Source organism: Macaca thibetana, chromosome 12, assembly GCF_024542745.1.
Source record: "Macaca thibetana thibetana isolate TM-01 chromosome 12, ASM2454274v1, whole genome shotgun sequence".
NCBI lineage: Eukaryota > Metazoa > Chordata > Mammalia > Primates > Cercopithecidae > Macaca > Macaca thibetana.
This window is the reverse complement of record NC_065589.1, coordinates 68,597,879-68,616,654: the sequence shown is the minus strand read 5'-3', so window position 1 is coordinate 68,616,654 and position 18,776 is coordinate 68,597,879. Positions and strand designations below refer to the sequence as shown.

Sequence of the window (18,776 nt, the reverse complement as noted above, 5' to 3'; positions counted from 1 at the left end):
AGGGTCTTACCCGTGATAGAGTATAGTAATGCGATCTTAGCTCACTGCAGCCTCAACCTCCTCAGGCTCAGGTGATTCTCTCACCTCAGGGACTACAGGCATGTGCCATCACACTTGGCTAATTTTTGCATTTTTTTGTAGAGACGGGGTTTCACCGTGTTGCCCAGGCTGGTCTCAAACTCCTGGGCTCAAGGGATCTGCCCGTATTATCCTCCCAAAGTACTAGAGTTACAGGTGTGAGCCACCACGTCCGGCCCTTGTCTACTAATGCTATCATCTATGTCTATTTTATGCAGTTTTGATTGATTGATTTTTTTCTCCTTACAATTTTCCTGCTTCTTTGCATGCCTTAGAGTTGTCTTTTCTTAAATTAAATGTCACACATTATAAATTTTACTTTGTTGGGTGATGGATATTTTTATATACCTGTAAACATCCTTGAGCTTTGTTCTGAGATGCAACTAAGTTAACCTGGAAAAAGTTTGATCCTTTCGGTTCTTGCTTTTAAGCCTCATTAGGTGAGATCAGAGTAACATTTAATCTAGGGCTAACTTTCCCCCACTATGGAGGCAAGAGCCTTCCGAGTACTCTACCCTAATACCTCATGAATTACGAGGTTTTCAAGTCTGGTTGGGGGAATTGGCACTATTCCTGGCCCCACACGAGCTTCTTATGAGTAATTCTTTCCATGTGTCTTTTTCTCCCGTGCATGTGCTTATAAGCAGTCAGCTGAGTATGTGAGGGAGAACCTCTGGACATTTTGGTGATTCTGTCTTTCTCTGAGACCCTTTCTCCTCTCCGGTATTTTATTCTGCAAGCTCCAACAGCTTTGGTCTTTTTGGTCTTCCCCAGCTTCATCTCTTCAACTCTCAGTTCTCCTTAAGTCTGGGAGGTCACTGCATCTTGCCTGGGTTCCCCTTAACTCCCGGTGCACTGCAGCCTGGAAACTCTCCTCAGGCACTAAGCCTGGACCATCACTGGGCTCACTTGACTAGCTGCTCATCTCTCAGGGATCACTCTTCTTCACTGTGTCATGTCCAGTGCCTTAAAAACCATTGTTTCATAGATTTTTGTCTTATTTTTTCAGTGATTTCAGGCAGAAAAGTAAATCTGGTCTCTGTGACTCCATCTGGGCCGGAAACAAATCTGTACCACACTTTAGTTTTTAATTTACCTGGAATTTATATGCGTGTTAAATCTTCTGAGTTATTAAATTTCTGAGAATAACTGTGCTTTACTCTCACTCTGGATTGAAAAGTTTGAATGGAAATAAAATTTTACTCTTAAAATAACTTTCACTCTAAACTTTGAAGGTATATTTTCTGTTTTTGAGCATCCAATGTTGATAGGAAATCTGATGTTTGTTTGATTCTTGCTCTTTTTTCCAAGAGAATTAAATTGTTTCTTGATTACACATGATAATGGATGATACACAAGCTTCATTCCCATCTATAATTTTATCTGGTACCATTAATCAATTTAGATATATTGCATAGGATGTGCCAACAATTATTTTTATAACCAATAATTCCATGATTTTGCTTGGGTAATCTCTTCTAATGGTGAACTTCAGGTCACAACAGTAACTATCAGTTCAACTACACCAAGGTTTCTGAAGACAATGGCTTCTCCACTCAAGCAGGTTGTATATAAATTCCAAATAGAACCTGGCATCACCTTGAAGGAATTCTAACTTCACACTGTTGGGGGAAATTTACCAAGATGGCTTCAGAGTAGACTAACTTTAAACAGCACATTAAAAAAAAAAAGTCATTTATTCAGCATCATGATCAGACTATTACATTTAGCAATCAACAGCATGGGTGCAAAATATATATATATATATATATATCAAAGCCCTTTGTTGGAATGGTTTACACTTTCCACAGAACAGAAACTAAAATAAACTGTTATACCATTAATCACAAATACAGTCCTCGAGTTTTTTGCCCATACACATGAGTATTTGTCTAAAACATGTCTTCTTTGTAGCAGCTAGGCCCTTCCACCACTGTGCTTGACTGAGTTCACAAATCTGTTGTAACCTGTGGCTTCCCCGTCACTTCTCTGGCTCTCCTCTCCTGCTAAGCTTTGTGCCCTAATTAAAATATTCTGCCACTGCCATAGTTACTGCTGCTAGTGGAACCGCCATAGCCACCTTGGTTTCGTGGTTTGGCAGAGTATTGGCCTCCACCGCCATAGGGGCCAGAGCTTCTGTCTCCAAAGTTTCCTCCCTTCATGGGACCAAAATTCGAAGACTGATTGTTGTAACTGCCAAAATCACTGTAGCTTCCACCACCTCCAAAATTGCTTCCGTCATCACCAAATGCATTATAGCCATCTCCACTGCCACCATATCCACCACCACCACGGCTGCCACCAAAGCCAACATGACGACTAAAGTTTCTTCCACGACCGAAGTTATTCCCACCGAAACCACCTCCACGACCACCACCAAAGTTTCCAGAACCACTTCAACCTCTGTGGCTGGATGAAGCACTAGCCATCTCTTGCTTTGACAGGGCTTTCCTAGCTTTGCAGTTGTGGCCATTCACAGGATGGTATTTCTGAATGACAGTCTTATCCACGGAGTCATGGTTGTCAAAGGTTACAAAGGCAAAGCCCCTTTTCTTGCCACTGCCTCAGTCAGTCATGATTTCAGTCACTTCACTTTTTCCGCACTGTTCAGAATAATCTCTTGGGTGATGTTCTTCAGTGTCTTCTTTAACGCCACCAACGAATATCTTCTTCATAGTTAAGTGGGCACCTGGTCTTTGAGAATCTCCTCTTGAGACAGTTCTCTTGGTCTCCACAACTCTTCCATCCACCTTATGTGGTCTTGCATTCGTGGCTGCATCCACCTCCTCCACAGTGGCATATGTGACAAACCCACAGCCCCTGGAGCGCTTGGTGTTTGGATCTCTCGTTACCACACAGTCCATGAGCAGTCCCTGTTGCTCAAAATGGCTCCTCAGGCTCTCATTGGTTGTTTCAAAGCTCAACCCTCCAATGAAGAGCTTCCTTAGGTGTTCAGGCTCTTTAGGAGACTCTGACTTAGACGTGACGCCAGGGAGAAGAGAAACTTTAATGATACTTTCAGAGGTGTCTGTGATTCTTGCTCCTTTGTAAGTAACTTTTTTTCTTTCTACAGGATTTTAGAATCATCTCTTATTTATAATGTTCTGAAATTTCAGTGATCTATCTAGGTAGAGGTTTTTAAAAAATAGTATCTGTGATATTATGAGTTTGACAGTCTAATTTTATAACCTATTATAAAATAAACATATGTTTATTAAGATAAAAGTATTTGTCCATGCCACCTAAAATCCAGTATCACCAGTGTTATATTTATCACCTTTTGGGAAACTTTGGATGAAAGAATAGCATTAAGAAAAATTATAATAAATTATCAGGGAAAATTCTGAATGGGTGATGACTGGGTATCGTTTCAGCGGGGGTTGTCTAAGAGATCCTTTGGAATTATCTGACTATATGGAGAATTGTAGTTTTCATCACAGACTGATGGTTATATGCAACTCTGTAAGTTGTTGAAAATTTGTAGTAATGCAAGACCAGGGGCAGTGGCTTACATCTGTAATCCCAGCCCTTTGGGAGGCCGAGGCAGGTGGATCACTTGAGGCCAGGAGTTCAAGATCAGCCTGGCTAACATGGTAAAACCCTGTCTCTACTAAAAATACAAAAATTAGCCCGGCATGGTGGTACATGCTTTTAATCCCAGCTACTCAAGAGGCTGAGGCATGAGAATTGCTTGAACCCAGGAGGCGGAGGTCGCAGTGAGCCGATATGGCACCACTGCATTCCTGCCTGGACAACAGAGCAAGACTCTGTCTTAAAAAAAAAAAACAAAACCTTATAGTAATGCAAATGAGTCTTGTCCATAGACATGGCAATAAGTTGTGTCCGGTGAAGATGAAAGTGATGACCACTCTGTGGAAAAGAGGATTCCAAGCATTATTCTATTTCTTGTAAATATTGATCAGTTTTTTCTATTGACAAATTCATTTCGGCATTCCTGATTGCCTCTATATGTGTTTGTTCTTTTAATCCCCTTTGAACTGGTTTTAATGTATTGGTGTTTTCCTCACTAATTAGTGTGTTAAATAAAATCTTTGACTTTTTTTTATTTTATTTTATTTTTGAGACAAAGTCTCACTCTGTCATCCAAGCTGGAGTGCAGTGGCGAGACTTTGGCTCACTGCAACCTCCACCTCCCAGGTTCAAGTGATTCTCCTGCCTCAGCCTCCCAAGTAGCTGGGACTACAGTTGCAACACCACACCTGGCTAATTTTTGTATTTTTAGTAGAGACAAGTTTTCACCAGGTTGGCCAGGCTGGTCTCGAACTCCTGACCTTAAGTGATCCACCCCCTCAGCCTCCCAAAGTGTTGGGATTATAGGCGTGAGCCACCGCATCTGGTCAAATCTTTAACTTTTAAAAATATTTGTATGAAAGTCACACTTTTGCCTTATTTTAAAAAAAACATTTTGTTAGTAGCATATATTAATTATAATGTATATCATTATTATAATATTTGAGAGGAGTTGGAGAACAGACTGGCCTTTGGAACAGAGTACATTTGAGGTAAGTCCTGGCTTCTTATCAAATCCTCTACAACAAATCTAGCTGGTCACCTATTTCTATAACTAAAGTTTTGTTGGCACACAGCCAAACTCATTCATTTACATATTTTCTGTGGCTGCTTTTGTTCTACAAAAACAAGGCTGAGAGTTGCAATAAAGACCATATGACCCACAGGCCAGGGAGCAGAAGCTCCCTCTACCCCTGTAGAACATTGGAACCAAAACGTGACAAAAGGATTTTTGAGTCCCTACTGCCTCCTGTTTGATAACAGTTGTTAATGGAACAAAGTCTGAGTGCTGCTAGAGAACGCACTGTTCCTTGGGACTGCAACAAGCAGTGATGTAATGATATTATGGCATGATTTTCCTGAAGTAGCTAAAAAGGGAGCAACATTCTCCTGGAGTCTCTGGTGTTTCCCTTGTGATTTTGTGGATGACTGTGCCTTTATCTCCTCCACCATACTGAAACTCTGCCACCTGTGTCGTGTTTAAGTGAGTCCTTTAATTGCTCTGGGCTCAGTTTCCTCATACATAACATGAGGTTATTGGATGACTTCCCAGGTCTCTTCTATCCTTACGAGTTCATGTCAGTTTCATATACTTTTTGTTTCTTAATTTTGTTCTCACTTATCAAACATTTATTTTATATCTATTATGTTCCAGGCATTTTACCAGTCACTAGAGATATAGCAGTGAATAATGGGACATGGACTCTGGCCTTACATTAATAAAAATGACAGCAAGCACATTATCAGCAATATCTGATATCACACTATATTATAGGTTCTGAAACACTTTCACAGGCATTTTTATATTTGGCCTTCAGTACAGCACTGTTAGCTGGTTAGACCAGGTATTATTATTTGCATTTTACATATGAAGAAACTCAAACACAGAAACATTAAATTGGACAAGGTTACATGGTACTGATATTACCAACTAAGATTTAGAAATTTTGATCCTGATTATTTACAAAAAAGTTTGTTTACTGAAACATTTCAGGCCAGGAGTGGTAGCCCACATCTGTAATCCCAGCACTTTGGGAGGCCGAGGTGGGCGGATCACGAGGTCAGGAGATCGAGACCATCCTGGCTAACATGGTGAAAACCCGTCTCTACTAAAAATACAAAAAATTAGCCGGGCGTAGTGGCAGGTGCCTGTCCTCCCAGCTACTCGGGAGGCTGAGGCAGGAGAACGCTGTGAACCTGGGAGGCAAAGCTTGCAGTGAGCCTAGATCACGCCACTGCACTCCAGCCTGGGCAACAGAGCGAGACTCCATCTCAAAAAAAAACAAAAACAAAAACAAAAAAGAAACATTTCAAACATACTAAAAAATAATAGTACAATCAATCCCATGTACTCATACCCCCAATTTAAAAATATATATGTATTTTTGAGACCAGGTCTCATTCTGTCACCCAGGCTGGGGTACAGTGGAATGATCCCACAGCTCACTGCAGCCTTGACCTCCTGGGCTTAGCTGATCCTCCCACCCCAGCCTCCCAAGTAGCCGGGAACACAGGCATGCACCACCATGCCCAACTAATTTTTGTATTTTTTGTAGAGATAGGATTTTTGCCATTTTGCCCAGGTTGGTCTCAAACTCTTGGACTCAAGGGATCTGCCCATCTCGGCCTCTGAAAGTGCTAGGATTACAGGTGTGAGCCTCTGCCCCAATCCCAAATTAGCAATGATCAAGATTTTGACTATATTTTTTTCATCTTCCCCCTTTTTTCTTTGTAGGAGTTTTTTGTTTTTGTTTTGTTTGGGGTTGTTTGTTTGTTTGAGAGAAGGTCTTGCTCTGTCACTCAGGCTGGAATATAGTGACTTGAGCACAACTCATTGCAGTCTCAACCTCCAGGGCTCAAGCAATCCTCCCACCTCAGCCTCCCCAGTAGCTTGGACTGACTAACGTGTGCCACCACGCCTGGTTAATTTTTAAATTTTTTGTGGAGACAGTGTCCCACTGTGTTGCTCAGGCTGGTCTTGAACTTTAGGACTCAAGCGATCCTCCTGCCTCAGCCTTCCTAAGTGCTGGGATTACAGGTAAGAGCCATTGCCCTTGGCCTGTAGATGTATTTTAAGTAAATGCCAAAGACCATGTCATTTCACCCCTTTATCCTCAATGTAAATCTTTAAAAAGTAAGGGCATTTTCCTAACACCACCACAATGCCACTTTCACCCTTAATAACATCAAAAATAATTGTTTTGTCTCGTTTAAATCTAATTCTTGAATTCTTGATGTTCATTTGGGTAGAATAAAGTTTAAAATCATTTTACTATTTGGTCACACACTGACTAGCCAAGCATCATGTAAATTTGTTTCACAACAGTTTATTGGTTCCTAGATCATCCCTCCTTTCCTAAAAGACTTATTTTGTGTCAGGGAATATTATATGTTACCTCCCCTTTTTCCTTAGTGCCTTAGTCTATTTGTGCTGCTATAACAGAACACCTGAGACTGGGGAACTTATAATAAACAGGTATATATTGTTCACAGTTCTGGAGGCTGAGAAGTCTGAGATCAAGGTGCCAGCAGTTTTGGCATCGGGTTAGGGTCTGGTCTCTGCCTCCATGATGGTGCCTTGAACTCCGCATCCTCCAGAGGAGGGGGAACCCTGTTCCTCACGTAGCAGAAGAGCAGAAGAGGGAGAGCCCACTCCTGCAAGCTCTTTTTTATAGCAGCATTAATCCACACACAAGGGTAGAGCCTTCATGACTGAAATGCCTCCCATTCAGCCCCCACCTCTCAACACTGTTGCAATGAGGATTAAGCTTCCAGCACATAAATTTGAGGGGAACAAAAACATTCAAACTGTAGTATTTGGTTATAGATTTTTTTAGACAGAAACACGGCCACAGGAAATAAAAACTGTAGGTCTCAACCTTCCTTGCAGCTAGATATGGCTTCTGAGTAAATTCTAGTTCATGAGATGTTAACTGAATTGTTGAGTTGAGTTTCTGGGAAGTGTTTGTAAGGGTAGATGGCATGTTTTCTTTGCCCTTTCTCCTTCCTGCTCATTAGAATAGAGAAACAGTAGCTGGACCTGAAGCATCTTGACCTATGAGGCTGTGTACTAAAAAAAGAGAGAAGCACTCAGTGAGGATACTAAGGCATAAAAATAATACAATGCACTTTGGAGACTCAGGGGAAACGGTGGAAGGGGGGTGAGAAATAAAAGACTGCACGTTGGGTACAGTGTACCCAACGCTTGGTGATGGGTGCACCAAAATCTCAGAAATCACCACTAAAGAACTTATCTACGTAGCCAAATGCCACCCATTTCCCCAAAACCTACTGAAATAAAAAATAATTTTTAAAAAATCATAGATGACACAAGCAAATGGGGAAAAAAGAGGGAGAGAAAAACACTCAGATCCCTGATGATCCATGGAGTCACTTTATCAGTTTAGAAGTAAACTTTTTTCTGCACTTCAAGCCAATGTTCTCTACTTTGGTTTCTGATTGCTTTCAAACCTGTAGCCAAACAAACCCTAACTTATACACATTGCTGTATACTTCTTTCCCCATCACTCAATTATGGTAGAACTAGACACAGAGAAAGCTGGATTTGCTCTAAGCTTAGGCCTCCTCATCTAACATAACTGTTAACTGAGATGTATTCCATTAAACTTAATTTTTTTTTTTTTTGTTTCTGGGTTTTGTTTTAGAGACAGGGTCTTGCTCTGTCACTCAGGCTGGAGTGCAGTGGGGCTATCACAGCTCACTGTACTCTGAAACTCCCGGGCTCGAGTGATCCTCCCACCTCAGCTTCCTGAGTAGCTGGGACTACAGGTGCACACCACCATATCACCCTAATTTTAAAAAACTTTTTTTTTGTTGTTGGAGATGGGATCTCACTACATAGCCCAAGCTGGTTGCGAACTCCTGGCCTCAAGTGATTCTCTTGTGATTTGCTGGGATTACAGACATGAGCCACAGCACCAAGCCAAACTTATTGTTTTAAAATGAAAAATGTTCAACTTTCAAAATTCCTTTCCCTTGGGTCTGTCCTTGCTATATAATCGACATCTCTTCCGCCTTCTTAATTGATTGGCTACTCAAATATAGCAGTTTCTTGGTTCTTAAAAGTAGTGTTCTGGCCAGGTGCTGTAGTTCATGCCTGTAATCCTAGCACTTTAGAAGGCTGAGGCTGATCACTTGAGCCCAGGAGTTTGAGACCAGCCTGGGCAACATGGCAAAACCCCGACTCTAAAAAAAATTACAAAAATTAGCTGGGCATGGTGGTACGTGCCTGTAGTCACAGCTACTTGGGAGACTGAGGTGGGATGATCACTTGAGCCTGGGGAGGTTGAGCCTGCAGTGAGCTGTGATCACGCCACTGCACTCCAACCTGAGTGACAGGATGAGAACTTGTGTCAAAAAAAAAAAAAAAAGTAATGTTTATATGGTTTGCAAAATAGGATTTGGATAAGGCTAGAAAAGACCTGAAATGTTGAATGAGTAACAATCACTGAATACTGGAAAAAGCCCAGCCTTGTTACCTTCTCTGATCTCTGAAAATACATCAGCAATTGCAGAGCTAGTGCTGGTGAGCTACAGTGAGCTGTCACAATTGATGTAGTCATTATTAGAAGATCACAGTATATGCACAGCAGTTCAAATATTGTTAACAGGTCTACATTTAAAAGGTTTCTTATGTAATTTTACAGCTGATAAACCAACCCCTGATGACACAGTGAAACAGGACCAGGATATTAAAGCATTTAAACATAGGTTTTTAATTTATTAACCAAATATCAGGACAATTCCTCAGTCTCTTTTCATATTTAAAAAAAGGAAAAGGAAAAAATACTTGCAGTAACAAAGAAAAGTATTAAGGTTTCTTTCAAAGATGCAGGCTGATTTCCAATATTCCAAACCTTTGAATTACATAATGAAATGGGTGCTAATAAAAAAGAATGTACACCTGACAGATTGAATATTTTTTCTATGATTAATAATTCTCTATTAAAGCAATCTATTAAATTTTATTTTAAAGAGATGTGAGTGATCAAGTTATTAGATCAGCATCCTCAATTTTAGGCCAAATGAGAAACTCCTATAGATTTTGTAATTCCGAACATCTCGTGAGCTGCTGTTCATCTGCTCATGAGATGTTTAAAGAATTGCAATGCACTAAGTTGTACATGTAAAAGCAAGATGTTAATTAAAACACTGGCCAGACATGGTAGCTCATGCCTGTAATCACAGCACTTTGGGAGGCCAAGGCGGGTGGATCACTTGAGGTCAGGAGTTCGAGACCAGCCTGGCCAACACCCCCGCCTCTACTAAAAATACAAAAATTAGCCTGATGTGGTGGTGTGCACCTGTAATCCCAGCTACTCAGGAGGCTAAGGCATGAGAACTGCTTGAACCTGGGAGGTGAGGTTGCAGTGAGCCAAGATCAAGCCACTGCACTCCAACCTGGGTGATGGAGTGAGACTCTGTCTCAAAAATAATAATAATAATAAAATAAAAATAATTTTAAAAACTCTGTAAATCTTACACTTTCAGGACATTTATGGAAAATAATTCCTAATAAAGAAGCCATAGGGGATATGTAAAATTCTTCTTTTTTTTTTTTTTTTTTTTGAGACGGAGTCTCGCTCTGTCGCCCAGGCTGGAGAGCAGTGGCCGGATCTCAGCTCACTGCAAGCTCCACCTCCCGGGTTTACGCCATTCTCCTGCCTCAGCCTCCCAAGTAGCTGGGACTACAGGCGCCCGCCACCTCGCCCGGCTAGTTTTTTGTATTTTTAGTAGAGACGGGGTTTCACCATGTTAGCCAGGATGGTCTCGATCTCCTGACCTTGTGATCCGCCCGTCTCGGCTTCCCAAAGTGCTGGGATTACAGGCTTGAGCCACCGCGCCCGGCCAAATTCTTCTTTATATCTCAGTCTTTGAGGAAATACTTTAAATTTCAACCACCATAGACGTGAAAAATAACTCTCAGATGCCTATTCTTTGCACTCTGTTAGATGCTCCCTTTATGTATTCATATATGTTTTATTGCAGATTGTGTTTTCCCAAAGTGGCTGAAATAGTATCTCCTATTCCAAGTGCTCTTTTTATAATGTGACCTTAACATTTGTCTTATGGAGAAGTGGAGTTTATGTCTTTTCCCCTTAAACTTGGGCAAACACTTGCAACTGTCTCAATAAAAGAGTACTGGAGAGTGATGCTATGTAAATTTTGAGGCTAGATCACAAAAATACCATGTTTCATTTTGCTGTCTTGGGACACTCAATACAGGAATTCAACGGTATGCTGTAAGGAAGCCTGCACCCACTCATGCAGAAACCATACGGTAGGTGTCCTGGTTAAAAACCAGCATCCTTCTTGATGTGGTGATTCACACCTGTAATGCCAGCACTTTGGGAGGCCAAGGAGGGCAGATTACCTGAGGGCAGGAGTTTGAGACCAGCCTGGCTAACATGGTGAAACCTCATTTCTACTAAAAATGCAAAATTAGCTGGGCATGGTGACGCATGCCTGTAACCCCAACTATTCAGGAGGCTGAGGCAGGAGAATCGCTTGAACCTGGGAGGCAGAGGTTGCAGTGAGCTGAGATCGTGCCATTGTACTCCAGCTTGGGCAACAAGAGCGAAATTCCACCTAAAAAAAAAAAAGAAAAGCCGGCATCCTCTGCCAGATAAGTGAATGAAATCACATCCAGGTGATTCCAGCCCCCAGTCGTTGAGTTAGCCACAGCCTTTAACTCTTCCTGACTAAGGCTTCAGATATGGTGGAGTGAAGATTATCATCCATACCCACTGTACCCAATCTGAATTCCTGATCCAGAGAATCTGTGAGCATAATAAAGTCGTCATTTTATGCCACTAAGTTTTAGGGTAATTTGTTACAAAACAATGGTAACTGGAACATATATGTTACCTACAAGCCATATTAATGACAATACTTTCAATTTCTTATAAATTTCCCCTGGATAAAACCATACAATAAGCCTCATGTATTTTCGAAGTCGTCTCCAAATGTGAAAGAAGAATAATAGCAAATGACCCTAAAGGGAAGTTACAATTCATATATTAATAGAATCACATGCCTTTTCACTGGCTGGAATTAAGACCTTTTGCCTTTCGGAATTAGGCTTTTCCTCAAAATCCATGTCCTCAAACAAATTAGTCCCACTTAATTTTTTCTTCAAATTGTTATCTTTCTGAGTAGTCTATTTCTTGAGTTTTAGATCCTTGACTGTCAGTCTGCTGAGCTCTTTTTTTTGTTTTTGTTTTTGTTTTCGTTTTTGTTTTTGAGATGGAGTGTTGCTCTGTTACCCAGGCTGGAGTGCAGTGGCATGACCTTGGCTCACTGAAGCCTCTGCCCCCCAGGTTCAAGCAATTTTCCCACCTCAGCCTCCTGAGGAGCTGGGATTATAGAGGCGCACCACCACACCCGGCTAATTTTTGTATTTTTAGTAGAGACAGGGTTTCACCATGTTGGCCAGGCTGGTCTTGAACTCCTGACCTCAGGTGATCCGCCCGCCTAGGCCTCCCAAAGTGCTGGGATTACAGGCATGAGCCACCGCACCCGGCCGAGCTTTTCTGCTCAGACATTCCACTTTTCTCTCAAACTTAGCTGATCTCAAACCAAACCCATGTCTTCTTTGAAAATCTGAATCTTCTGAGAGAGTAACAAAGCAAATGATGCAAAATGTTAAAACCTGGCGAATCTGCTAAAAGATAAACAGAAATGTTTCTTTGTAAGATTCTAGCAACTTTTTTGTAAGCTTCTAATTATATTTCAAAATAAGGAGCATGTTAAAATAGAAAAGAAAAGGGATAAGGACTGGAAACAAGAACTGAATTTACTACACAGTTCTCTAATTCTGGTAGCAATGTCTGTCGTTACTGGTGCTTAAATACTTCAGAGTAATCCTTCATTCCAGATTTCCTTAGCTCTTCTAATTAATCAATATTAATTTGTTTTTCTTTTTTGCTATCTGTAGTTAATATTTCTGTTTCTCTCTTCCCAATATCCAGTACACCTTATTATGCTAAAAGTGTCAAGATTTTCCTTTGAACAGCCATTCTTCTCCAGTTTTAGATCTTACATAAGGGTGGGATTCAAGACTGAAAATGTAACCCAGGTATAGCATCTTGCAGATGGTCAACAAAGAAGCAGCAAGTTCCTTTAATAAAGTTTAAGTAGTTAAGAAAAAATCCTAACTGATCTTGCTGGCTTTGCTGTCTTTTACATTTTGCTTTAAAAAAAAAAAGTGCTTATTAGGACTATATGTATGTGTGTGTGTGTGTGTATACACACACATAGAGAGAGACCGGGAGAGGGAGAGAGTTAGTGCAGGGTGAGTTTACTATAGAAAAATTACATTGTCTGCAAAAAGAGTTGATTCTCTTTCTGTTTTTTTAGTTCTCACCTTGGCTCAATATATAATTCCTCAAGTCAAAATATTATACTTAGGTAGGTAGGGCAATCTAAAATAAAATCCCAAGGATGAGAACCTTCATTCTTTCAAACTTTGTTGAACTGTTACATTGCAAAGGATAACCTCCTGTTTTGGATTTTGGCTTATTTTGGTCCTCTACAGAATGACTCCATAAATGAGCCCCAGGAGGCCCATGAAAGGTGGTATCTTACTAACAGGGGCAGAACCACCCCGTACTTCTTTTGCCATCTATTGATTTCCCCACACTATAGCTCCAGGTCTTAAAACCTTCTATTCAAGAGAAAGGATATGGATATTTTTATAAAATCAGTTTGTGTATGTGTTTTAAGAAAAGAAACCTAGAGCTGTCTGCATTATAAGCATGACTGTGAAAGGGATTTTGTTCAGAGGAAGTGAACATTTTTGCCAACATTCAGTCTAGTTGCTCCAAGAAGTCCTAATGTACATCTTTTTTGCCTTGCTGAATCTTATCTACTTCACCTCCTTAAAATGCCAACCCATGGGCTGGGTGCGTTGGCTCATGCCTGTAATCCCAGCACTTTGGGAGGCCAAGGCGAGCAGATCACGAGGTCAGAAGTTCGAGACCAGCCTTACCAACATGGTGAAACTCCATCTCTACTAAAAATACAAAAATTAGCTGGGCATGGTGGTGCGTGCCTGTAATCCCAGTACTCAGGAGGCTGAGGCAGGAGAATTGTTTGAACCCAGGAGGCAGAGGTTGCAATGAGCCAATGAGCCAAGGTCGCACCATTGCACTCCAGTGCTCCAATCTGGGCAACAGAGGAAGACTTCGTCTCAAAAAAAAAAAAAAAAAAAAAAAAGCCAACCCATGGTTTATCAAATCTACAAAACTCAATGCAATGTGCATCACTCCCTTTCTTCTTCCTCTTCCTCATTAACTAGCATCATTGCCCTCTTTGGCAACTGCATAGTTAGCAGGTATTGCCAGAAAGATTCTATTATAGACTGTTGGCTCTTCTGCTCCCTTTTTCCTCTTGCCAAGTTTTTTTTTTTTTTTTTTTTGAGTTGGAGTCTCACTCTGTTGCCCAGGCTGGAGTGCAGTGGCATGATCTCAGCTCACTGCAGCCTCCGTCTCCCAGGTTCAAGCAATTCTCCCACCTCAGCCTCCTGAGTAGCTGGAATTACAGGCGTGCACCACCACGCCTGGCTAATTTCTGTATTTTTAGTAGAGATGGGGTTTCACCATGTTGGCCAGGTCGGTCTTTAACTCCTGACCTCAGGTGATCCGCCAACCTTGGCTTCCCAAAGCGCTCGGATTGTAGGCGTGAGCCACTGCACCTGGCCTCTTGCTAAGTTTTTAGGGACTGTTCTAATACCCTTTAACCATCCCTCCTCTTTTTTTTTCTCCCCCCGCCTTTTTTTTTTTTTTTTTTTTAAATAAATGAAGCCTATAGATTTGTTTTAGTTTTTCTTCTCACCTACAAGCTCCACTGGCAGGTTGATGCCCTTGTATGGTATCCAGTGATAGACGTTGAATCCATCCTTACTAGTATTTGCTCCTTGGAGGTGAAAAAAATAAATGTTTTATAAAACTCAAATTGGCCTTATCAAACAAAACATCTGCTAGATCAGTGAATGACTGGTGACAGCAGGAGACAGCAGTGCTGGCCTCTCCAATAGAAGTCACTGCAGTTAATGGAAGCTATTATGGGAAAATTCTGGCACGAAGTTTTCTTTTTCTTTCTTTTTTTTTCTCCTTCAGACAGCTAAAATTTTTTTAAAGAAAAAATGTATTCAGTTGCTAGGGTAACTGTGGTTTCAAAACTACCATAACAAAAGCCAGATATCACATATCAGACTACCAAATTGTTAATTTGACTGGTATTTTAAAATAATTGCTTGAAAGAGTTGTTTTCGCCTTATCTTAGCTATAGAGAACAGAGAGAAAGGGAGATCAGGAAAAACAGAAGAAAAAAGGAGGAAAAAACCTGATAGATTTAAGAAATGTTTTTGCCTTGCTAAATATTTGTTGGAAGTAAAAATTATTTTACGTTATGGATACATTTGCATGCAGGATTTATTTAGTCAGATTCAAAACATAAGGAGGATACTGGGTTATTCTGTTTTCAATTTCTCTTCCCGCATTTCAAGCCTTGCCTGGGTTTTAAGTGAACAGTTTTCCATGGGTACTTGGTAAAGGAACTGGTTGCTTAGGGGAGTCATGCATGTTCTGAAATCTTTTATGAGTGATTATGTTTCTTCTGTGTCATGCTTTTCATCACTTGATTTAAAGTGAATATAATAAAGCCATTAAGTGCTTGGATTCTGGAATTGGTCATATCTTGGACTGAATTCCTTTTCTATCCCTTACTAAATTCCTTCAACCTCTCTGAGTTTCTTCATTTATAAAAAGAATAAGGCCAGGCAAAGTGGCTTACACTCAACACTTTGGGGAGGCCGAGGCGGGTGGATCGCTTGAGCCCAGGAGTTTGAGACCAGCCTGAGCAACATGGTGAAACCCTGTCTCTACTAAAAGTAAACAAATAAATAAATTGCTGGGCAAGGTGACATGTTCCTGTAGTACCAGCCACCTGGGAGGCTGAGATGGGAGGATCCATTGAGCCCGGAAGGTCAAGGGTACAGTGAGCTGTGATTGCACCACTGTTCTCCAGCCTGGGCAACAGAGTGAGACTTTGTCTCTAAATTAATTAATTAAACCTTTACATATAAAAGAATATCAGCTGAGGGCTGTGGTGTGCATCTGTAGTTGCAGCTACTGGGGAGGCTGAGGTAGGAGGATCCCTTGGAACCAGGAGTTTGAGCCTGTAGTGCATTATGATCCCACCTGTGAATAGCAACTGGAGTCTGTCCTGGAAAACGCAGTGGGACCCTGTCTCTTAAAAAAACAGGGTGGGGGTGGGGAGGGGGATATCAGAACAAATAATTTGCAAGGAAAGGAAGAGAGAATAACGTATAGATTAAAAGACACTTGGGAGGTATATTAACTAAATGCAATGTGTGCATGTTTAGATCTGATTTGAAAAAAAATAACAACTAAAAAAATCATTTATGACACAACTGGGGAGACTTTAATGTGTTTAGATATAATTATAGAATAACATGGTATTGGAGAATTTTTGGTGTTTTTTCTTTGACATTTGGATGCATACCATAATATTTACAAATAAAATAATATAATATCTGAAATTTGCCTCAGGAAATAAGGAAGAGGGAAATGGATGGGATAGAGATGAAACAAGTTTGGCCATGAGCTGACAACTGTTGATACTGGGTGATGGATATAGAAGGGCTCATTAAAATATTCTATTTCTAAATAAGTATTTGATTTTTTTTTTTTTTTCAAATTTCAGACAAGATCCTGCTCTGTCACCCAGTCTGGAGTGCAATCATGGCTCACTTCAGCTTCGACCTCCCAGGCTCAATCTATCCTCCCATGTCAGCCTCCCCAGTAGCTAGGACCACAGGCACACACAACCATGCTCAGCTAATTTTTGTATTTTTTATAGAGACAGGGTTTTACCATGTTGCCTAGGCTGGTCTCAAACTCCTGGGCTCAAGGGATCTGCCCTGCCTTGGCCTCCCAAAGTGCTGGGATTATAGGCTTGAGCCACTGTGCTCAGCAGGTCTTTTCTACAATAAAAGTTTTAAAAAAGATATCAGTAAGACTCACCTGGTAAGGTTATTGTGGGGATTAAATGAGATGCTGTGTGTAAAGCACTTGGCAGAATGCCTGGTATATAATAATTGCTCAATAAATATTAGCTATTATTTTTAGAGACAAGGCCTCCTCTTCCCCTCCTGCAGAACTATGAAAGCCAGACCATGAAATGTGTGGCTGACTGGAGCAGCTAACCTTACTCCTTCCAAATCAGGCAGCTGCAGGCTGTCATTGCATTCATCCTCATCCAACCTTGCTTCTGTACTAGGCCCTGTGCTTCCCACACACACACTAAAATTCTGTTTTATAGCGGCTGTTGGCTTTGCCTTTAGTTTCACAGTAAGTTTTAGCTGGGAATGCTATTTCAGTGGAAAATGGAAGGCAGGAACTTTTTTAGATCAACTATTAATAAGTATTGAGCACATTGTTAGGAATTTTCCTATATAGTTTTATTTAACCTTCACAACAATCCTTCAAAGTCGAAATTATTAGCTTCGTTTTAGAAAGGAGGAAAGACAAGTTTCAAGGCCTGCCCAAGGTCACAGGGCCTTAAAGTGGTGGGCCTTAATTCACACCCAGCTCCTGAGACCTCCAAAGGGCTTGTGCTTACCCAGGAGCCCTGGCTATCAGCTCTCTTGCCTTTCTTTTCCTTATCCTGGCTTAAAAACAACTGCCATCCAGAAAAGGTTAAGTTGACATTCCTAATCAAAAGAGTCTGGACCAGGTGCAGTGGCTCATGCCTATAATCCCAGCACTTTGGGAGGCTGAGATGGGTGGATCACGAGGTCAGGAGTTCGAGACCAGCCTGGCCAAGATGGTGAAACCCCGACTCTACTAAAAATACAAAAAATTAGCTGGGCGTGGTGGCGGGCTCCTGTAATCCCAACTTCTCAGGAGGCTGAGACAGGAGAATCACTTGAACCCGGGAGGTGGAGGTTGCAGTCAGCCGAGATCGCGTGGCTGCACTTCAGCTTGGGCGACAGGGTGAGAGTCTGTCTCAAAAAAAAAAAAAAAAAAAAAAAAAAAAAAAAAAAGTCTGACATCACGTTTATCTGTACTGTAGAGGCAGAGGCAGCACTGGTTTGCAGCCCAGTGGTAAGAGGTCTGCCCAACTGATGGGGAGAGTTACAGGCTTAGGAATAGCTTAGGCTGGTCAGAGGGGAGGCTCTGAATGTAGAAATAGAAAGAAAAAGGTTTTCGGGATTGCACTGACATTTGTGTTTCATTTCCCTCTTGTTCCAAATGCTATTCAACTTAAGGGAAGAAGAAAGCAGGGAGGGATACCTTATACGAAAACTGTTCCATTCCGAAAATTAAAAACAGCCGGCTGCCATCAAATACCATGGGCCCTTATATTCAAACTTCAGCTGTAATTTCGTTGGGAGGTTGCAATGGCACCCTAAACTGTCAAATGATGAGTTGACCTCAGAATCCTGCTTACATAAAGCCGGACAATTCCATGCAAGGCGGGTATCTGGTTACAACTGAAGTTACTGGTTGTTTATCTCCGACTTGTCCGGGAATGGAGCAGAGAAAGAGGAACCAGAAGAAAGAGAAACTCGCGACAACAGAGTTGCCGAAAGAGAAGTGTTGGCGCCTCAAACTTGAGGATCAGCTTCTCGGGCCCCACTCCAAGGTGTCGTGGCGGTCGGGTTCTTTCCGCCGCCCCCCGGAAGATTCTCAGCTAACCCTTTCTTCGCCGAGACCCAGAGGCCCTCACTCTGACACCACTCCGGGAGCCAAGCTACTGTAAGGAGCTGATACCACCCCTCGCCGGCGCGAACCGCCCATCTCCCCAGACCCGCCCACCCCCTGCTGCGCATCCCTGACGTTCTAGCCCGGCGAAGGTCCTCTTAAATTAGGAAACAATAACTATTTAGGAAGAAGGGCAAATAACCCGCGCTCTGCGAGCCCAATCGTGGAATTCTTGGGAGTTCCCCGCGGGCAAGGAACTCTGCTGCTCCAGGCAGCTGCGGAAGAGAAGAGGGAGCCTGCGTGCTGGGGCAGGGGCGTCGCGAACTTGGGGCAACCCACTTCCAGGGCCCCGCCCCCGCTTTCCCGCCTGCCGGGGACCCGCCGAATGGGGAACCGCCCTCCTCCCTGAGGCAAATT

General features: G+C 41.8%; 1 protein-coding gene and 1 pseudogene across 1 annotated transcript in view; one reads left to right on the top strand and one right to left on the bottom strand.

The window, feature by feature from the left end:
- The window catches only part of SP9 (Sp9 transcription factor), a 921,284-nt gene that overhangs the window by 890,652 nt on the left and 11,856 nt on the right, over positions 1-18,776 (top strand). The gene's annotated exons all lie outside the window — the stretch shown is intronic.
- LOC126932324 (heterogeneous nuclear ribonucleoprotein A1-like) lies at positions 2,103-18,008 on the bottom strand (annotated as a pseudogene).